At 46.7% G+C, this 17,273-nt stretch overlaps 1 protein-coding gene and 1 pseudogene across 1 annotated transcript in view; one reads left to right on the forward strand and one right to left on the reverse strand.

Annotated features, from left to right (window-relative positions):
* LOC126456594 (protein lozenge-like) overlaps nt 1–17,273 on the forward strand; it is a 739,855-nt gene that overhangs the window by 453,616 nt on the left and 268,966 nt on the right. The window lies entirely within an intron of this gene.
* LOC126458668 (5S ribosomal RNA) lies at nt 17,095–17,212 on the reverse strand (annotated as a pseudogene).

The raw sequence follows: 17,273 nt of genomic DNA on the forward strand, positions 1-17,273 counted from the left end.
TGTCTGTTTAGGTATAAAGGGAAGGGATGAGCAGAGAGGAAAATGAAACAAGCAAGTAAACTTGATAGATAGAGGTCTGGAAACCAACGGTTTCTCCGATACGAAGTTTTACGACTGAGCACACGAACACTTTGTAACAAAGGCCACGAGAATCTAAACTTCAGATATACCTAGCGTTCCACATTGTCACCATTCATGGCAACACAGGCTTCAGTATGTCTCGTCATCGATGTCCATGTACTTCGAAAATCCCAGGCACGTTCCGAATGCATTGACAATCGCCCACAATGTGTTCCCGAAGTTGATCGACTCCATCAACAGGGCTGGAATAGAGGCTGGAACAGATGAAGGCTTTTTAATTTCCCCACTCATAAAAATCCAACGGCTTCAAGTCCAGGGACTCGGGAGGCCATTGTATTGGCGGGCCAAGACCTGTACATTTGTTGCTGAAACTCTGTTTACCATTAATTACATATCCGGAATGATGATAAAATTAAACGATGACAATTTATCGCTGTAATTTACAGCTCACTTGCGGTGTTTCGAAATAAACATAGCCTTCGACACTAACGGTGTCTTAATACTGACATAACTGAAGTTGTGTGTACGTTGTATCGGGGAAGTCTTTGGTTTCAGGTCACATATCTTAGGAATATTTGCTTGTTTCATTATCCTCTGCTCACCCCTTTCGTATATGGCGTTTCATGGCACTGGTAGATTAGGATCTCTCGAAAACGCCTCGTGTTTGGTAAAACTTGTTATAGTTAAAAGTTAGATGTCGGATAAATTCCTAATTATTTCGTAAGGTCAAATTCATAGATGCTACATCGGTAGTCAAGTGGATGCAGATAGTTACTGTGGGCTGAAAGGTTGCTGGTTCGCGTTCTTCTTTCTGGCAATATATGTTCGTATTTTTATTCACCGCCATACTTTCTAAAAGATTCTGGGGATATTTTTACTAATTTAATAGAAGTATGTTCTGGAATATTACAGGGTATGCATAAACAAGATCGATCTTTGTTCAGGAAGTGAGGTTAAGGAAAAAAGTGCCAGGCAACATGGGTCGATGAACTGCTAAGATTGCTGCCTACACCACTCGTTGATATCCATTCACCTACATATTTAAAACTTTTCTGCTTGCTTAATCTTTCCCAGTCCGACCTCCAGTTTTCTTGACGGCAACTTTATATTATTAATGAAGAGCGTCTTCTCAAAGTTGATTTGAAGTTTAGTCTTCACTGCCTGTGTGTTCATTTGGTTAATCTCTTTTGGTGCTATATCTAAGGAGTCTGAGAAGATCTCTAGATCATCTTCAAAGGCTAGACAGTCGAGTGTAAGACTGATATTCTTGTAGCCTAGTCTTACTCCACTTTCTATTCCTGAATTCCTCATTTCTTTCCGCCATCCTCGGATGGCCATTCCTTAAACGCAGTGAGTAATTGCATGAATCAAAGTGAAAATGAGAGAGATTACTGATGAAAACCGCAACATCTGCGTCAGAATGATTTATTAATCACAACTAGTTTCTCGTCACTATAGTCCCGTCTTCAGGTGAGAAACTGTCGACCTTTCAGTAAGCATTACTCTTAAAATCTCCGTAAGGCTAAACAACAGTATGTTATGTTCTGAAAAGTCAACAGTTAGTTATCCGGAAATATAATGTCATGAAACTAATCGTGACTAACAACTCATTTTCACGCAACTGTTGCGGTTTTCATCAGTTGAAATGCATTATCCCACCTGTGGTTGCGCTTCATACCAAGTGATATGAAAATAAGAGAGCTAAAGGAAACTATATAGTAGTACGAGGGGAATTCAATAATTATTGCAACACTTTTTTCGCAACCAATTTCGGTTGAAAAAATATGGAACTTGTTGTGGGACATCGTGGAATATTCCTGTCTTAACCCCTTTAGTTTTATAAGGTTCATATAGGCGGAAACGTCTTACGTATCGTTCAAAATGGTGTCTGTAAAGCAGGTCCATTCCTTGTACAGAGCTGTCATTGAGTTTCTTTGGCAGAAAACCAGAGCAACGCAGGCGCTTACTGAGTGTCTACAGAGTCCCGGAAGCGAACAAAAGCGCGGTGAGTCGTTCGGCAAGGCGTCTGTCATCATCGCAACAATGTCGCGCAAACCTGTCCGATCTCCCACGTGGCAGCCGGCTGTGCACAACTGTGACTCCCGCAATGCTGGAACGTGCGGACACTCTCTTTGGAGGTGATCGACGAATCACAATGTCCTCACTGCACAACTGGGGGTCTCTTTTGGTAGTACTGACAGTGTTTTGTAGTCAACAAATGGGGAATACTGTGGTCTACTGGCATCCTGAATAAAACCAACCTGCTTTCACAAAGTGTTGAGTTAGTTAGTGAACACCCCTCGGGCATACTAAGAATGTTGAGAAGTTGTTTACAGTCTCCCATAAATAACAGCAAGTGTTGGCTTTAAACTGGAGCAGCAGGGAGGACATGCGTGTGAGCCGAACGGTAGGGGCCGCGGTGGGGCAGACGCGGGGGTTGGCGGCCGGAAGGGGCGGCCTAATCGCAGCAGGGCAGCCAGCTGCACCCATCGCCGATCGCCGCGGTTGTGAGGTGCATAACTGTATTAGCTGCTCATTTGGGTTTCAATGAAAATCGACCAGCGCGCGCACTTTCACCCGCTCACTCGGCATAAAACAAGTCCGGCTGCTGCAGTAATGGCAGTGGTTAGCGGCAGCCAGATCGATTTCCAATATCGCGAAATAATTCTCTTGTAATCGTTTATCCGGGCTGGGGCCGCTGCTACCGTGCTGCGTTTCTGCCGGTTAATTACGGAGCCCCCGCGGCGGCGGCGGCGGCGGCGGCTAAAAGCCCGAGCGAGCGCGCGCACGCGCCCCGGCGAACGCCCGGGAATGCGTCTCGCGGTTGCCGCAGGCGATTCTCTCACACGTCGCGCCTCGCGGGTGGGCGTTATGTCGCGATAAAAGTAACGACCTGTTCCTGTTCTCCTAGCTTAGCACTCTTTCCGACATTTCAGTGTACATTAACGTGCTTGTACTACCTGACACGTAGGTATCTAACAAGTAAGTGGTGGGCGTGGAATGTGAGCCAGACCTGAATACATTGCTGACCATTGAAACTAAAAAACAATGAAGAACGCAATGCAATGACATTACATTGGCATGAAAATTATTAACTGCTTACTTATGGAAAGGAATATCATTTCAGTCGGCCGCTGTGGCCGAGCGGTTCAAGGCGCTTCAGTCAGTAACTGCGCTGCTGCTACGGTCGCAGGATCGAATCCTGCCTCGGGCATGGATGTGTGTGATGTCCTTACTTTAGTTAGGTTTAAGTAGTTCTAAGTCTAGGGGACTGATGACCTCAGATGTTAAGTCCCATAGTGCTCAGAGCCATTTGAACTGTTTGATTATCACTTCGTAAAATATCTTCTACTCCATAAGGTCGTCTGATACAGCAACCGCACCTAAAATATTTGAATTAAAAAAAAAGGCTTGGTTGCAGCGTTTTTCTTTTATCAGCAACGCGTTTCGGCTTCATGAGGCATCTTCAGCCTATCTATAAGGGTACCATGACAAGTGAGGAGCGAAAGGCTACTTACAACTTCTACAGAAACCAGATGTCAGTTAAAAGAGTCGAAGTGCGCGATAGGGAAGCTATGATTGAGAAAGGAGTGAGCCGATTCTTGATGTTGTCAGGACTGTAGCCTATTCTTGATGTTATTCAATCGGTACGTTGAGCAATCAGTTGAGGAAACAAAATAAAAAGTTGGAGTAGGCATTAAAGTTCGGAACTTAGACGTTTGCCGACGACATTGTAATTCTGTCAGATACAGTAAAGGACTTCGAAGAGCAACTGAATGGAATGGACTGTGTCTTGAAAGGAGGCTATAGGATGAACATCGACAAATGCAAAACAAGGATCATTGAATGAAGTCGAATTAAATCAGGTGATGCTGACGAAATCAGATCAGAAAACGAGACACTTAAAGTAGGAGATGAGTTTCTTTATCTGGGCAGTAAAATAACTGATGATGACCGTAGCAGAGAGGATATAAAATGTAGACTGACAATGGCAAGAAAAGTATTTCTGAAGATATTGATTTAAATGTTAGAAAGTCTTTTCTGAAAGTTTGTGTATAGACTGTAGTTATGTATGCCGGCCGGGGTGGCCGAGCGGTTCGAGGCGCTACAGTCTGGAACCGCGCGACCGCTACTGTCGCAGGTTCGAATCCTGCCTCGGGCATGGATATGTGTGATGTCCTTAGGTTAGTTAGGTTTAAGTAGTTCTAAGTTCTAGGGGACTCATGACCTCAGAAGTTAAGTCCCATAGTGCTCAGAGGCATTTGAACCATTTGTAGTCATGTATGGAAGTGAAACATGGACGATAAACGGTTTACACAAGAAGGGAATACAATCTTTTGAAATAGGTTGCTACAGAAGAATTCTGAAGATTGGGTGGGTAAATCACGTACCTAATGAGCAGGTACTGAACAGGATTAAAGAGAAAACAAATTTGTGGCACAATCTGAGTAGAAGAAAGGGTCAGTTGATAGGACGCATTCTGAGATATCGAGGCCTCACCAATTTGGTATTGGAGGGAAGGGTGAGGCGTAAAAATTATAGAGGGAGAACAACAAATGACTATGGTAAGGACATTCAGAAGGCTATAGGTTGCAGCAGTTATTCGGAGATGAAGAGGCTTGCACAGGCTTGAGCAGCATGGAGACTGCGTCAAATCAGTCTTTGTAGTTATAAATCTTGAGAATTACAACTCTAAAAAGATTCTCTGATAACAGAGATATACAAACAAATAAATTAGTAAATTGTATATTATCAATCACGGGGTAGGAGCAGCATGGAGAGCTGCATCAAACCAGTCTTCGGAAGACTACGACAACAACATAACAAGATAAGCAAAATTGAGTGTATAGTCCGAGAATGCACGATTCTACATGTGAATAAGGAATTGTTATTGACCTTACAATTTTCCTTTTACAGCATTTTGAAAACTGTAAAACGGCTTTGTGCTAGATTGAAGCACAAGTTGAATTAAATGAACCAACTGAGACACGGTGAAAAAAACGAATATAATATCCTGTCATTGCTTGTGTGCCAACTTGACGCTCCTGCCGCCGGCCGTAGTGCCCGTGGGGTTCTAGGCGCTACAGTCTGGAGCCGAGCGACCGCTACGGTCGCAGGTTCGAATCCTGCCTGGGGAATGGATGTGTGTGATGTCCTTAAGTTAGTTAGGTTTAACTAGTTCTAAGTTCTAGGAGACTAATGACCTCAGAAGTTAAGTCCCATAGTGCTCAGAGCCACCTGAACCATTTTCGGATGGACTTCACTTTAAAGCCCAACGTTTCGCCCCATCTGCCGAGAACATTTTCAGGGGGTATCGTAGCTTCTTTCTGTGTCTGATTCACACCCTGGCTCACTACTGACTGCAGCATAACTCCGTTTACGCGTGCTCCTGTGCAGTCAAGACTCACGAGAAAGACCGGCCGCGCTCGTACGCCACAGTACGTGACACTACAGGTCCTACGAGTGCCAGCAGCCGTCTCCGGCAGCTAGCGAATAATTATTACAGTCGAGTTTGGTAATTCTTGACTGCGTGTTTAAATGCTTTCAAGTTCTCGGTATCCCACGACAAAATTAAGACCTTTTCAATTAAACATTGATTTCCCGTGGGCGCTGCACGGAGCCGAACGTTCCGAAGTGTGGCGGACAAGCCTAGTAGTGTGACGTCACAAGGTCGTTGCAGCGCCCGTATATCTCGTTAGCTCTGTGTGCAGTGACGTGATGTCACATTCTTCGAATATCCGGGCGCAGCTGGCCTTTGTTGGCCTCGTAACCCGCTGTTGTTATCCCATGTGGAAGACTCGAACACACCTTCTTCAGCACCGGCATCAAGAAATCATTCAGTTTCATGCCCTCCTCCTGCGTAATGAAATTCCTGGTGTGCCTACCAGTCTCTGTGGGATCTCTGTACAGCCTTTCATGGAACATTGAGTCCGCCGAACAAAAATTGTAGCGATTCACTCGAAAGCTTCCCCGCGTTTCGTTAAGGATATAACTAACCGCATCCAGAAAATACAGGATCGCCTAAAACTGGCCAAGGACGCTCTCAGAACTGCTGGAAGAAGCAGGAATTTATGGGATCCGTGTAGTGTGGGGAGGTGTGCGTGGATACTACAAAAAGAACAGTCCATAAACGGCTGTAAGCGTACAAGAGGAACTGTAGAAAGCGAGAGACTAACAGATCAGTTGTTGCCTAATGTGCTTTGCAGCCAGGAGACCACCACATTCATTTTGAAACTTCCTGGAAGATTAAAACTGTGTGCCGGACCGAGACTCGAACTCGAGACCTTCGCCTTTCGCGGGCAAGTGCTCTACCACCAGAGCTACCCAAGCACGACTCACGCCCCGTCCTCACAGCTTTACTTCTGCCAGTACCTCGTCCCCTACCTTCCAAACTTTACAGAAGCTCTCCTGCGAACCTTGCAGAACTAGCACTCAAAGAAAGGATATTGCGGAGATATGGGTTAGCCACAGCCTGGGGATATTTCCAGAATGAGATTTTCACTCTGCAGCGGAGTGTGCGCTGATATGAAACTTCCTGGCAGATTCATTTTGATAGGACTCAAGTACTGGCATCCACAAGTGGATAAAAAAAAATGTTCAAATGGGTGTGAAATCCTATGGGACTTAACTGCTACGGTCATCAGTCCCTAAGCTTACACACTATTTAACCTAAATTATCCTAAGGACGAACACACACACACACACCCATGCCCGAGGGAGGACTCGAACTTCCGCCGGGCCCAGCCGCACAGTCTATGACTGCAACGCCTTAGACCGCTCGGCTAATCCCGCGCGGCTACAAGTGGATACAATGAAAGGCTGTACAGAGAGGCCATAGAGATTGTTTAACACCCCAGGAAGTTCAATAAGGAGGAGCAGAGCGTGAAATTACATGACATCTGGACCCCGTCTGAAAAGCATGTGTATGAGTGATCCTCCATGGGGTGAGAGCATCAGCGGGCGACAGCAACCGACAACGGTTAGTTGTGCCGAGGTATTCACAGCACGTGAGGTCACGCCACTGTGAGGGCGGGCGTAAAAGGAATTATGCTGCAGCCGTAACGAGCCAGGATGTGTACTGGACACTCAAAGAAGCTGCGATGTCCCCGAGATGGGGACGAAATGTTGGATTTTAATGTGAAATCCTTCCGAAAGGAATATTTTAGTAATTGTGTGTCTACTGAGGCCAACGCACATTTCGAGTAAGAACAGCGAAGATAAGAGAAATCAGGTGTCGCCCGAAGGCATAGAGACAGTCGTTTTTCTCTCTGACAATTTGCTAATGGGACGGGAAAGGGAATGTCTGGCAGTGGTACAAATTACCCTCCGCCATGCACTGTATTGTGGTTTGCAGAGCATATACACAGATGTAGATATTGTTCTCTCGGTCGCGCAGGGTCGTAGAAGCACGTCAGCACGTTGGGTCAGGGAATGCGCCCGTTTGCAGTACGATAAATATCCACACGTAGAATTCGACGATGTGTGCGGTGTACTTCTATCAACACGGCGATCACTGTCGTGGTTTCCCTTGTTTCGGCAGCAGATAGAGAGACGCGCCGTCTGTGTTGCGCCCAACGATAGCACTGGATCAGGAGTGGCACCAAGTGCTCTTTTCAGACGGGTCCCAGTTCTGTGTACACCACCACGATGGACGTATCGGTATGCGCGGGCTGCAAGGAGAACGAACGTAGGCAAATTGTATTCGTTAGCGCCTTACAGGCCTAGTCTTTGGTGTGGTGGAATAGGGTGCCATGGGGTATACAATACGAACACCTCTAGTTACCTTTCAACAAGATAACGTAAGGCCACGTATCGCCATTTCTGTCATACCCATGAGGGTGACCATTGCATTTCACTTTTAGTTTACCTTAATTACATACTAATCCTGCTTACATTTGTCTACTGTGAAGGAAATTCTCTACTGTGGAGGTAACACTTCTTATAAACAAGGAAACTCCGTCCGAATAGGCAGAGAAGGGCGAACAGTCCCAACGGTAAATACCGATTCCATGTCATTTTCAGCTAACAGGCTGCATTTCATGCGAATATGGAGGGGCATGAAGTCAGCACGCCGCTCTCCCGGCTGTTGTCAGTTTTCGTGACTTGGGAGGTAATACTTCTTTATCTTCTGATGAGAGTTTGATATTCGTATTGTCCACTTGATTTTAAAGATTGTAAGTTAAGGAGCATATTTTTTGGTAGGCGACGTACAACAAAATTAAAAGTAGTACATAAATTTTTGTCTTTTACAGTTCTTCCCAAATCCCAGAGACCTCTGCCTGGAAACGGGCCAACTGAAAACGACATGAACGGGGGCACCTTCTTCTCCACAACCATAGACTGCTGTGTTACAAACCCCACACAATTTAGATGTTTGGGATACAGCTCATGACCTGTAGTCAAAGAGTAATGCTAAAGACATTTCCCATCGCGTTTTTTAAAACTATTTAACCTGGATACGAAATGAGCAGGTTCCCCACCGACTCTAGATGAACCTGTGGAGAAATACTGACAAGAACGAGAGACAGGATGGTAGAACATGTTTGAATAACCTCCGTAATACTTCATTACGTGAAGTAGCTGTGCAGCGTAAAAGCTATAGGGCAAGAAAGAGATTGGAATATACCCAAAAAATAATTAAGAAGAAAGGTGTGAGTATTACTCTGAGATGAAGTCGTTCGCACAGGAGAGGAATTGGTCACTGACCGAATCAAACTATTTAGAAGATTAACGACTCTCCACACTTGCCGGCCGGAGTGGCCGCGCGGTTAAAGGCGCTTCAGTCTGGAACCGCACGACCGCTACGGTCGCGGGTTCGAATCCTGCCTCGGGCATGGATGTGTGTGATGTCCTTAGGCTAGTTAGGTTTAAGTAGTTCTAAGTTCTAGGGGACTTATGACCACAGCAGTTGAGTCCCATAGTGCTCAGAGCCATTTGAACCATTTCTCCACAACTTGTTTGTTCACCCCCGGTAGCTGAGTGGTCAGCGCGACAGAATGTCAATCCTAAGGGCCCGAGTTCGATTCCCGGCTGGGTCGGAGATTTTCTCCGCTCAGGGACAGGGTGTTCTGTTGTCCTAATGATCATCATTTCAGCTCCATCAACGCGCAAGTCGCCGAAGTGGAGTGGCATCGCAAAATCTGCACCAGGCGAACGGTCAACCCGACGGGACGCCCTAGTCACACGACATATACACTATTGGTCATTAAATTTGCTACACCAAGAAGAAATGCAGATGATAAACGGGTATTCATTGGACAAATATGTTATACTAGAACTGACATGTGATTACACTTTCACGCAATTTGTGTGCATAGATCCTGAGAAATCAGTACCCAGAACAACCACCTCTGGCCGTAATAACGGCCTTGATACATCAGGGCATTGAGTCAAACAGAGCTGGATGGCGTGTACAGGTACAGCTGCCCATGCAGCTTCAACACGATACCTCAGTTCATCAAGAGTACTGACTGGCGTATTCTGACGAGCCAGTTGCTCGTCCACCATTGACCAGACGTTTTCAATTGGTGAGAGATCTGAGGAATGTGCTGGCCACGGCAGCAGTCGAACATTTTCTGTATCCAGAAAGGCCCGAACAGGACCTGCAACATGCGGTCGTGCACTATCCTTTCCCAGGGACCGAATGAAGGGTAGAGCCACAGGTCGTAACACATCTGAAAGTAACGTCCACTGTTCAAAGTTCCGGCAATGCGAACAAGAGGTGACCGAGACGTGTAACCTATGGCACCCCATACCAACACGCTGGGTGATACGCCAGTATAGCGATGACGAATACACGGATGCGACCATCATGATGCTGTAAACAGAACCTGGATTCATCAGAAAAAATGAGGTTTGGCCTTTCGTGCATCCAGATTGGTCGTTAAGTATACCATCACAGGCGCTTCTGTCTGTGATGCAGCGTCAAGGGTAACCGCATCCATGGTCTCCGAGCTGATACTCCATGCTGCTGCAAACGTCGTCGAACTGTTCGTGCAGATGGTTGTTGTCTTGGAAACGTCCCCATTTGTTGAGACATGGCTGCACGATCCGTTACAGCCGTGCGGATAAGATGCCTGTCATCTCGACTGCTAGTGATACGAGGCCGTTGGGATCCAGCACGGCGTTCCGTATTACCCTCCTGAACCCACTGATTCGATATTCTGCTAACAGTCATTGGATCTCGATCAACGCGAGCAGCAATGTCGCCATACGATAAACCGCAATCGCGATAGGCTACAATCCGACCTTTAACAAAGTCGGAAACGTGATGGTACGCATTTCTCCTCCTTACACGCGGCATCACAACAACGTTTCACCAGGCAACGCCGGTCAACTACTGTTTGTCTATGAGAAATCAGTTGGAAACTTTCCTCGTGTCAGCACGTTGTAGGTGTTGCCACCGGCGCTAACCTTGTGTGTATGCTCTGAAAAGCTGATCATTTGCGTATCACATCTTCTTCCTGTCGGTTAAATTTCGCGTCTGTAGCACGTCATCTTCGTGGTGTAGCAATTTTAATTAATTAATTATATATATATATATATATATATATATATATATATATATATATATATATATATATATATATATATATATATGGACAAATAACCTCCATGGTACTTGATTACTTGAGGGAGTTGTAGAGGGTAAAACCTGTGGTGGAACACAGAGGCAGGAATACGCCCAAAACACAACTGAGGACGGTGGGGCAAGTGCTACTCCGACATGAAGAGGTTGGCACAGGAGAGAAATTCGTGACGACGTATCAAACCATTCAGAAGATCAATGACTCTCTCCCGCCCCCCCCCCCCCCTCTACCCTAAAAAAAAAATGCTGCGGCAGCATCGACTTCAGACAAGCCGTATGAGACAGCCAATACACGGCGTTGTCGCTCGGTGCTCTCGCCAGATGAATTACTCGCGGAGAATCGTTGTTGACGTCCCATTCCATTTCTCTACGTGTGTCATACCTGTCAGAGCAGCAGCGCACCCGATGACGACTCGGCAAATGAGCGCGCACGATGTCTGCTTTCCGCGGTGGCGGGGGCGGCGGAGGCGGCTTGCAGCGCGGCCCCGGCCGCCCCCGCGCTAATGGCGGCGCTCCCGGGGAGGCGGCCCTGACATAAACGGACAGCCCAATCACTGCTCCCAGCGGGTAAAACGAGCCGCGCGCGCCCTGGGGGTCCCCGGGCCGATACCCGCGCACACCGGCCGCCGCTCTGCTCTGATGACCGCTCAACCAATTTAGCGGAGGAAATTGCGCTGGAAATCAGAGCGCCGGTCGCAAGAGCACGGCACCCCGCGGCCGCCGCCGCCGCCGCCGCCGCACCAGCCCTTCTGGCCGGGCCGACGCGTCGCATCCGCACACCACAGCGCCGCGCTCCGGAACACCGCGGATCCCATCAGGTGGCTACTTGCTGATCGCAAGCGGTACCGCCACAGGCGTAGGCAAAATGCCAAACTCACTTTTCCCTACGAGACTACCTCTGAAACGTTTCTTTAGTCCATTCTTCAGAGATAGGACACTTGTGATCGCGGTCAGAAACCACACGCTAGGCAACGTGCGGCGTGCGACACGAACTAGGTGGACGTACTGACGTAAGAGTTTTTAATTTAAAATCATCCCACACAACTTCTTCTGTTTTCTTTTTTTTTTTGTTTTTTTCTTTATTGTGATTTCATTCCCCTGACCCATATGGGTAGGGGAGGGCTGTCAGCGGCACAATCCGCCGCTCTTCAGCCGAGTGACATAACAACTTAAAATAAGAATAAAATGTTACATACATAAGGCGAGAAAGGGGAACTTAAAACAGAATAATGGGAGAAAATGGAAGTAAAAAATTGACTAACACGGAGACGTTCATGGAGGACAGTTAAACGTCACCAGAAAGTTAAAAAACACAGTTGGCGAGTCTTCAAAACTCAGAGAAGACACTGAATGGACATGCACACGTTAAAAGTCGGCCACAGTAGTAAAAACACTCCGGAACAACACACTTAAAACCCACTTGGAGCACACACGACGAAGAATAAAACTGCCAGGCGGGACCTGGCGAGGGAAAGGGCAGAGAGGATGGAAAAGGAGAGCATGGGGCAGCATGGGAAGTGGCGGGATGAAGAGAGGAGGGGCATCAGTGGGTTCACGAAGAGGCAGGAGACACGTGAGGAGGGAGAGGAAGAGGGAAGACAGGGCAGGAGGGAGCGCAGAGACACTGAAAGGAGGCACAAGAAATGGAGGGGGAGTAGGAGGGGGAAGCCGCTCAGGAGGAGGGAGGAGAGGGAGCCCTGAGGAGGAGGCAGGAAGATGGGGTTAGAGTTGGTAGGGAGGGTAGATGTCAGGGCGAAGCTCATCATCCGGGAGGGGTGGAAGTTGCGTTGGGAAAGGAGATGGAGGGTGTGGAGATGGAGAGAGGGTGGGACACAACGGTAAAGGCGCGGCAACTGGTTGAACTTCTTCTGTTCCACTGACGAATTTCTTTTAAAAACTGGTATCCAGTTTGCATGAGTGGGAATAAAATGATGATGTGTTCCTTAATGTCAACATTAATCAGTAATACGTATCCCGTAATCTGACTCGTTCCACATTATTTCGATAAAAGAATCGTTCAACATGTACCTAGTTAATTACACTTATACCGGGTGGTCCATTGATCGTGACCGGCTCACAAAATAAGCATCAAACAATAAAACTACAAAGAACGAAACTTGTCTACCTTGAAGGGGGAAACCAGATGGCGCTATGGTTGGCCCACTAGATGGCGCTGCCATAGGTCAAACGGATATCAACTGCGTTTGTTTTTCTTTTAGATAGGAAACCCCATTTTTTATTACATATTCGTGTAGTACATAAAGAAATATGAATGTTTTAGTTGGACCACTATTGTCGCTTTGTGATAGATGACGCTGTAATAGTCACAAACATATGGCTCACAATTTTAGACGAACAGTTGGTAACAGGTAGGTAAGTATGAACATTTTATTTCAGTTGTTCCATTGTCATACATCTACCTTTGTGAACTTATCATTTCTGAGAACGCATGCCGTTACAGCGTGATTACCAGTAAATACCGCATTAATGCAATAAATACTCAAAATGATGTCCGTCAACCTCAATACATTTGACAATACGTGTAACGACATTCATCTCAACAGCGAGTAGTTCGCCTTCCGCAATGTTCGCACATGCATTGACAATGTGCTGACGCATATTGCCAAGCGTTGTCGGTGGATCACGATAGCAAATATCCTTAAACTTTCCCCACAGAAAGAAATCCGGGGACGTCAGATCCGGTGAACGTGCGGGCCGTGGTACGCTATGCTATTCATTACCGCTTCAACCGCACACGACTTATGTGCCGGACATCCATCATATTGAATGTACATCGCCATCCTGTCATGCAGTGAAACATCTTATAGTAACATCGGTAGAACATTACGTAGGAAATCAGCATACATTTCACCATTTAGATTGTCATCGATAAAATGGGGGCCAATTATACACTACTGGCCATTAAAACTGCTACACCACGAGGATGACGTGCTAAAGACGCGAAATTTGCCCGACAGGAAGAAGATGCTGTGACATGCAAATGATTAGCTTCTCAGGGCATTCACACAAGGTTGGCGCCGGTGGCGACACCTACAACGTGCTGACATGAGGAAAGTTTCCAACCGAGTTCTCAAACACAAACAGCAGTTGACCGGCGTTGCCTGGTGAAACGTTGTTGTGATGCCTCGTGTAAGGAGGAGAAATGCGTACCATCACGTTTCCGACTTTGATAAAGACCGGATTGTAGCCTATCGCCATTGCGGTTTATCGTATCGCGACATTGCTGCTCGCGTTGGTCGAGATCCAATGACTGCTAGCAGAATATGGAATCGGTCGGTTCAGGAGGGTAATACGGAACGCCGTGCTGGATCCCAACGGCCTCGTATCACTAGCAGTCGACATGACAGGCATCTTATCCGCATGGCTGTAACGGATCGTGCAGCCACGTCTCGATCCCTGAGTCAATAGATGGGGACCTTTGCAAGACAATAACCATCTGCACGAACAGTTCGACGACGTTTGCAGCAGCATGGACTATCAGCTCGGAGACCATGGATGCGGTTACCCTTGACGCTGCATCACAGACAGAAGCGCCTGTGATGGTGTACTCAACGACGTACCTGGGTGCACGAATGGCAAAACGTCATTTTTTCGGCTGAATCCAGGTTCTGTATACAGCATCATGATGGTCGCATCCGTGTTGGGCGACATCGCGGTGAACGCACATTGGAAGCGTGTATTCGTCATCGCCATAGTGGCTTATCTCCCGTCGTGATGGTATGGGGTGCCATAGGTTACACATCTCGGTCACCTCTTGTTCGCACTGACGGCACTTTGAACAGTGGTCGTTACATTTCAGATGTGTTACGACCCGTGGCTCCACCCTTCATTCGATCCCTGCGAAACCCTACATTTCGGCAGGATAATGCACGACCGCATGTTGCAGGTCCTGCAAGGGTCTTTCTGGATACTGAAAATGTTCGACTATTGCCCTGGCCAGCACATTTTCCAAATCTCTTACCAATTGAAAACGTCTGGTCAGTGGTGGCCGAGCAACTGATTCGTCACAATACGCCAGTCACTACTCTTGACGAACTGTGGTATCGTATTGAAGCTGCATGGGCAGCTGTACCCGTACACGCCATCCAAGTTCTTTCTGACTCAATGCCCAGGCGTATCAAGACCGTTATTACGGCCAGAGGTGGTTGTTCTGGGTACTGATTTCTCAGGATCTATGCACTTACACTGCGTGAAAATGTAACTACATGTCAGTTCTAGTATAATATATTTTTCTAATGAATACCCGTTTATCATCTGCATTTCTTCTTGGTGCAGCAATTGTAATGGGTAGTTATGTATAAGTAATTCACGGTAAAGATCGAATGTGACGAACTTTCGTAGTACCTTCAGAGGAATACGACCCACCACTGTCCCGCTAAGGCTGCCACCGACGCGCAGCATCAGCATCCGTCATACCTGGCGTAAGATGTGGACCAGCGGCTAGCCGATCCTGGCGCCGACCGCAAAGATTTCGCCGCCTCTGCGACGTCGAGGTCGGCCAAGCATCCAGCGGTACGTGTTTTTCCTACAGCGATCACTGCGCCGCGTACCTACACGCAAACCGGAGCAAAACAGGTGTCGACGCAGCGGTGTACGCGCCCGCGAGATGTGGTTGCTTTCCAGTGAAAGTGTACACTTCCCCACATTTGCGCGTCGTATAAAGTGCGACAAGAACTGCGCTGTAGCATTTTATCTGACGTGACACACAGCTGCAAACACTGTTTTTGAGTCGTCAGGGTCCTTAGCGTTTCAATGCGACCCACCACGACTTGCTCTCCTGTGCTGACCTTTTCATCTCCTAATATAATTTCAGTCGAGCTGGGAAGTACTGCAGTGTAGATTCATCCAAGTCGATGAACAGAAATAGGTAATCATATTTGAAGATGGCCTCTAGTGGCTGAAACTGATCATAAAAAATAAATACACGGTGTCCCAAAAAAACACCGATAAACGTTAGGCACAGGTTTCTTACACAAAAACAAGACAAAGGTTTCTAGTAAAAGAGGGCTCTAAAGCGCATACTTTAACAGATACTAGCACTTATTCATCTCCGATACTATAAAATACATCTCTTCTTTTGCAAGCTCTGGACCAAAACAAAAAAACGTGTCTAGTAAACAAGGACTCTAAAACGCATACCTCAAGAGCTATGGACACTTGTTCAGCAGAAGAGATGTGTTCCACGCTACCGAAGATGAACGACTGCTCATAGCTCTTAAAGTATGCATTTTAGATCCCGCATTTACTTGACTTTTTTTTCCTTGTTTTAGTCAATATTTCCTCCTCCCGAAACACGTAAAGCAAAAACCTTAGAGTAGAAGATATCTGTTTCACAGTACCGAAGATGAACAAGTGCTCATACCTCTTAAGGCACGAGTATGTATTATAGAACCCGAGTGTACTAGACATTTTTTCCTTATTCTGTATAAGAAACCTGTCACTAAAGTCTGTCGCTTTTTTTTTCTTTTCTTTTTTTTTTTTTTTTTTTTTTTTTTTTGGACTTCCTGTATGTTGTGGCCTAGACTGTGTTACTCAGACAGATCGAAGTAAACAAGCAAACAGAATTTAATTACGCTCCAAGAAATGAAAAACTCTCTTCTAATCCGAAAGTCAGTTGGTTTAACAGACGAGTAGCATGACAGATAAATGGCTAGGTCGCTGATGAAGCACCACCAGTCGTTCTGCAACATCTGAACAATCCTTAGTGTCTTTCACAACCTCATCTTCTCCACGCAGAAATTCACACAGTTGCATAAAAAAATGGTTCAAATGGCTCTGAGCACTACGGGACTTAACTTCTGAGATCATCAGTCCCCTAGACTTAGAAATACTTAAACCTAACCAACCTAAGGACATCACACACATCCATGCCCGAGGCAGGATTCGAACCTGCGACCGCAGCGCAGACTGTGGCGCCTAGAACCGCTCGGCCACTCCGGCAGGCACAGTTGCATCAAACATAGTTTTTGTTTGCATCGTATGATAAAATAATAAAAAGATTTTACGACACAATTCTTCTTCTATAAGGAAGCACAATCCCTGCAGTTAGGTCGACAAAGCACTTTTCTATTGGCAACTTATTTTCCAAGGCGCTGGAATCCCCGTTTTATCAGTTGTAACGAAAATATTGAAAGACTACTGTAGGAAAAAAGTCCCAGCACAACTTACGCAGAAGTCGTATTCAAAAATTATGTAACTCCGTCCAAACAGGGCTTAGAAGGCCCAACGGTACCGACCGGCCGCCGTGTCATCCTCAGCCCTCAGGCGTCACTGGATACCGATACGGAGGGCATGTGGTCAGCACACCGCTCTCCCGGCCGTATGTCAGTTTCCGAGACCAGAGCCGCTACTTCTCAATCAAGTAGCTCCTCAGTTTGCCTCACAGGGGATGAGTGCACCCCGCTTGCCAACAGCGCTCGGCAGACCGGATGGTCACCCATCCAAGTGCTAGCCCAGCCCGACAGCGCTTAACTTCGGTGGTCTGACGGGAACCGGTGTTACCACTGCGCCAACGCCGTTGGCAAAAATTACGTAAATCCTCACAAAACTTGGTGATGAGAACAAGGTCTTAACTACGTCTCTT

This window comes from Schistocerca serialis, chromosome 2, assembly GCF_023864345.2.
Source record: "Schistocerca serialis cubense isolate TAMUIC-IGC-003099 chromosome 2, iqSchSeri2.2, whole genome shotgun sequence".
Taxonomy (NCBI): Eukaryota; Metazoa; Arthropoda; class Insecta; order Orthoptera; family Acrididae; genus Schistocerca; species Schistocerca serialis.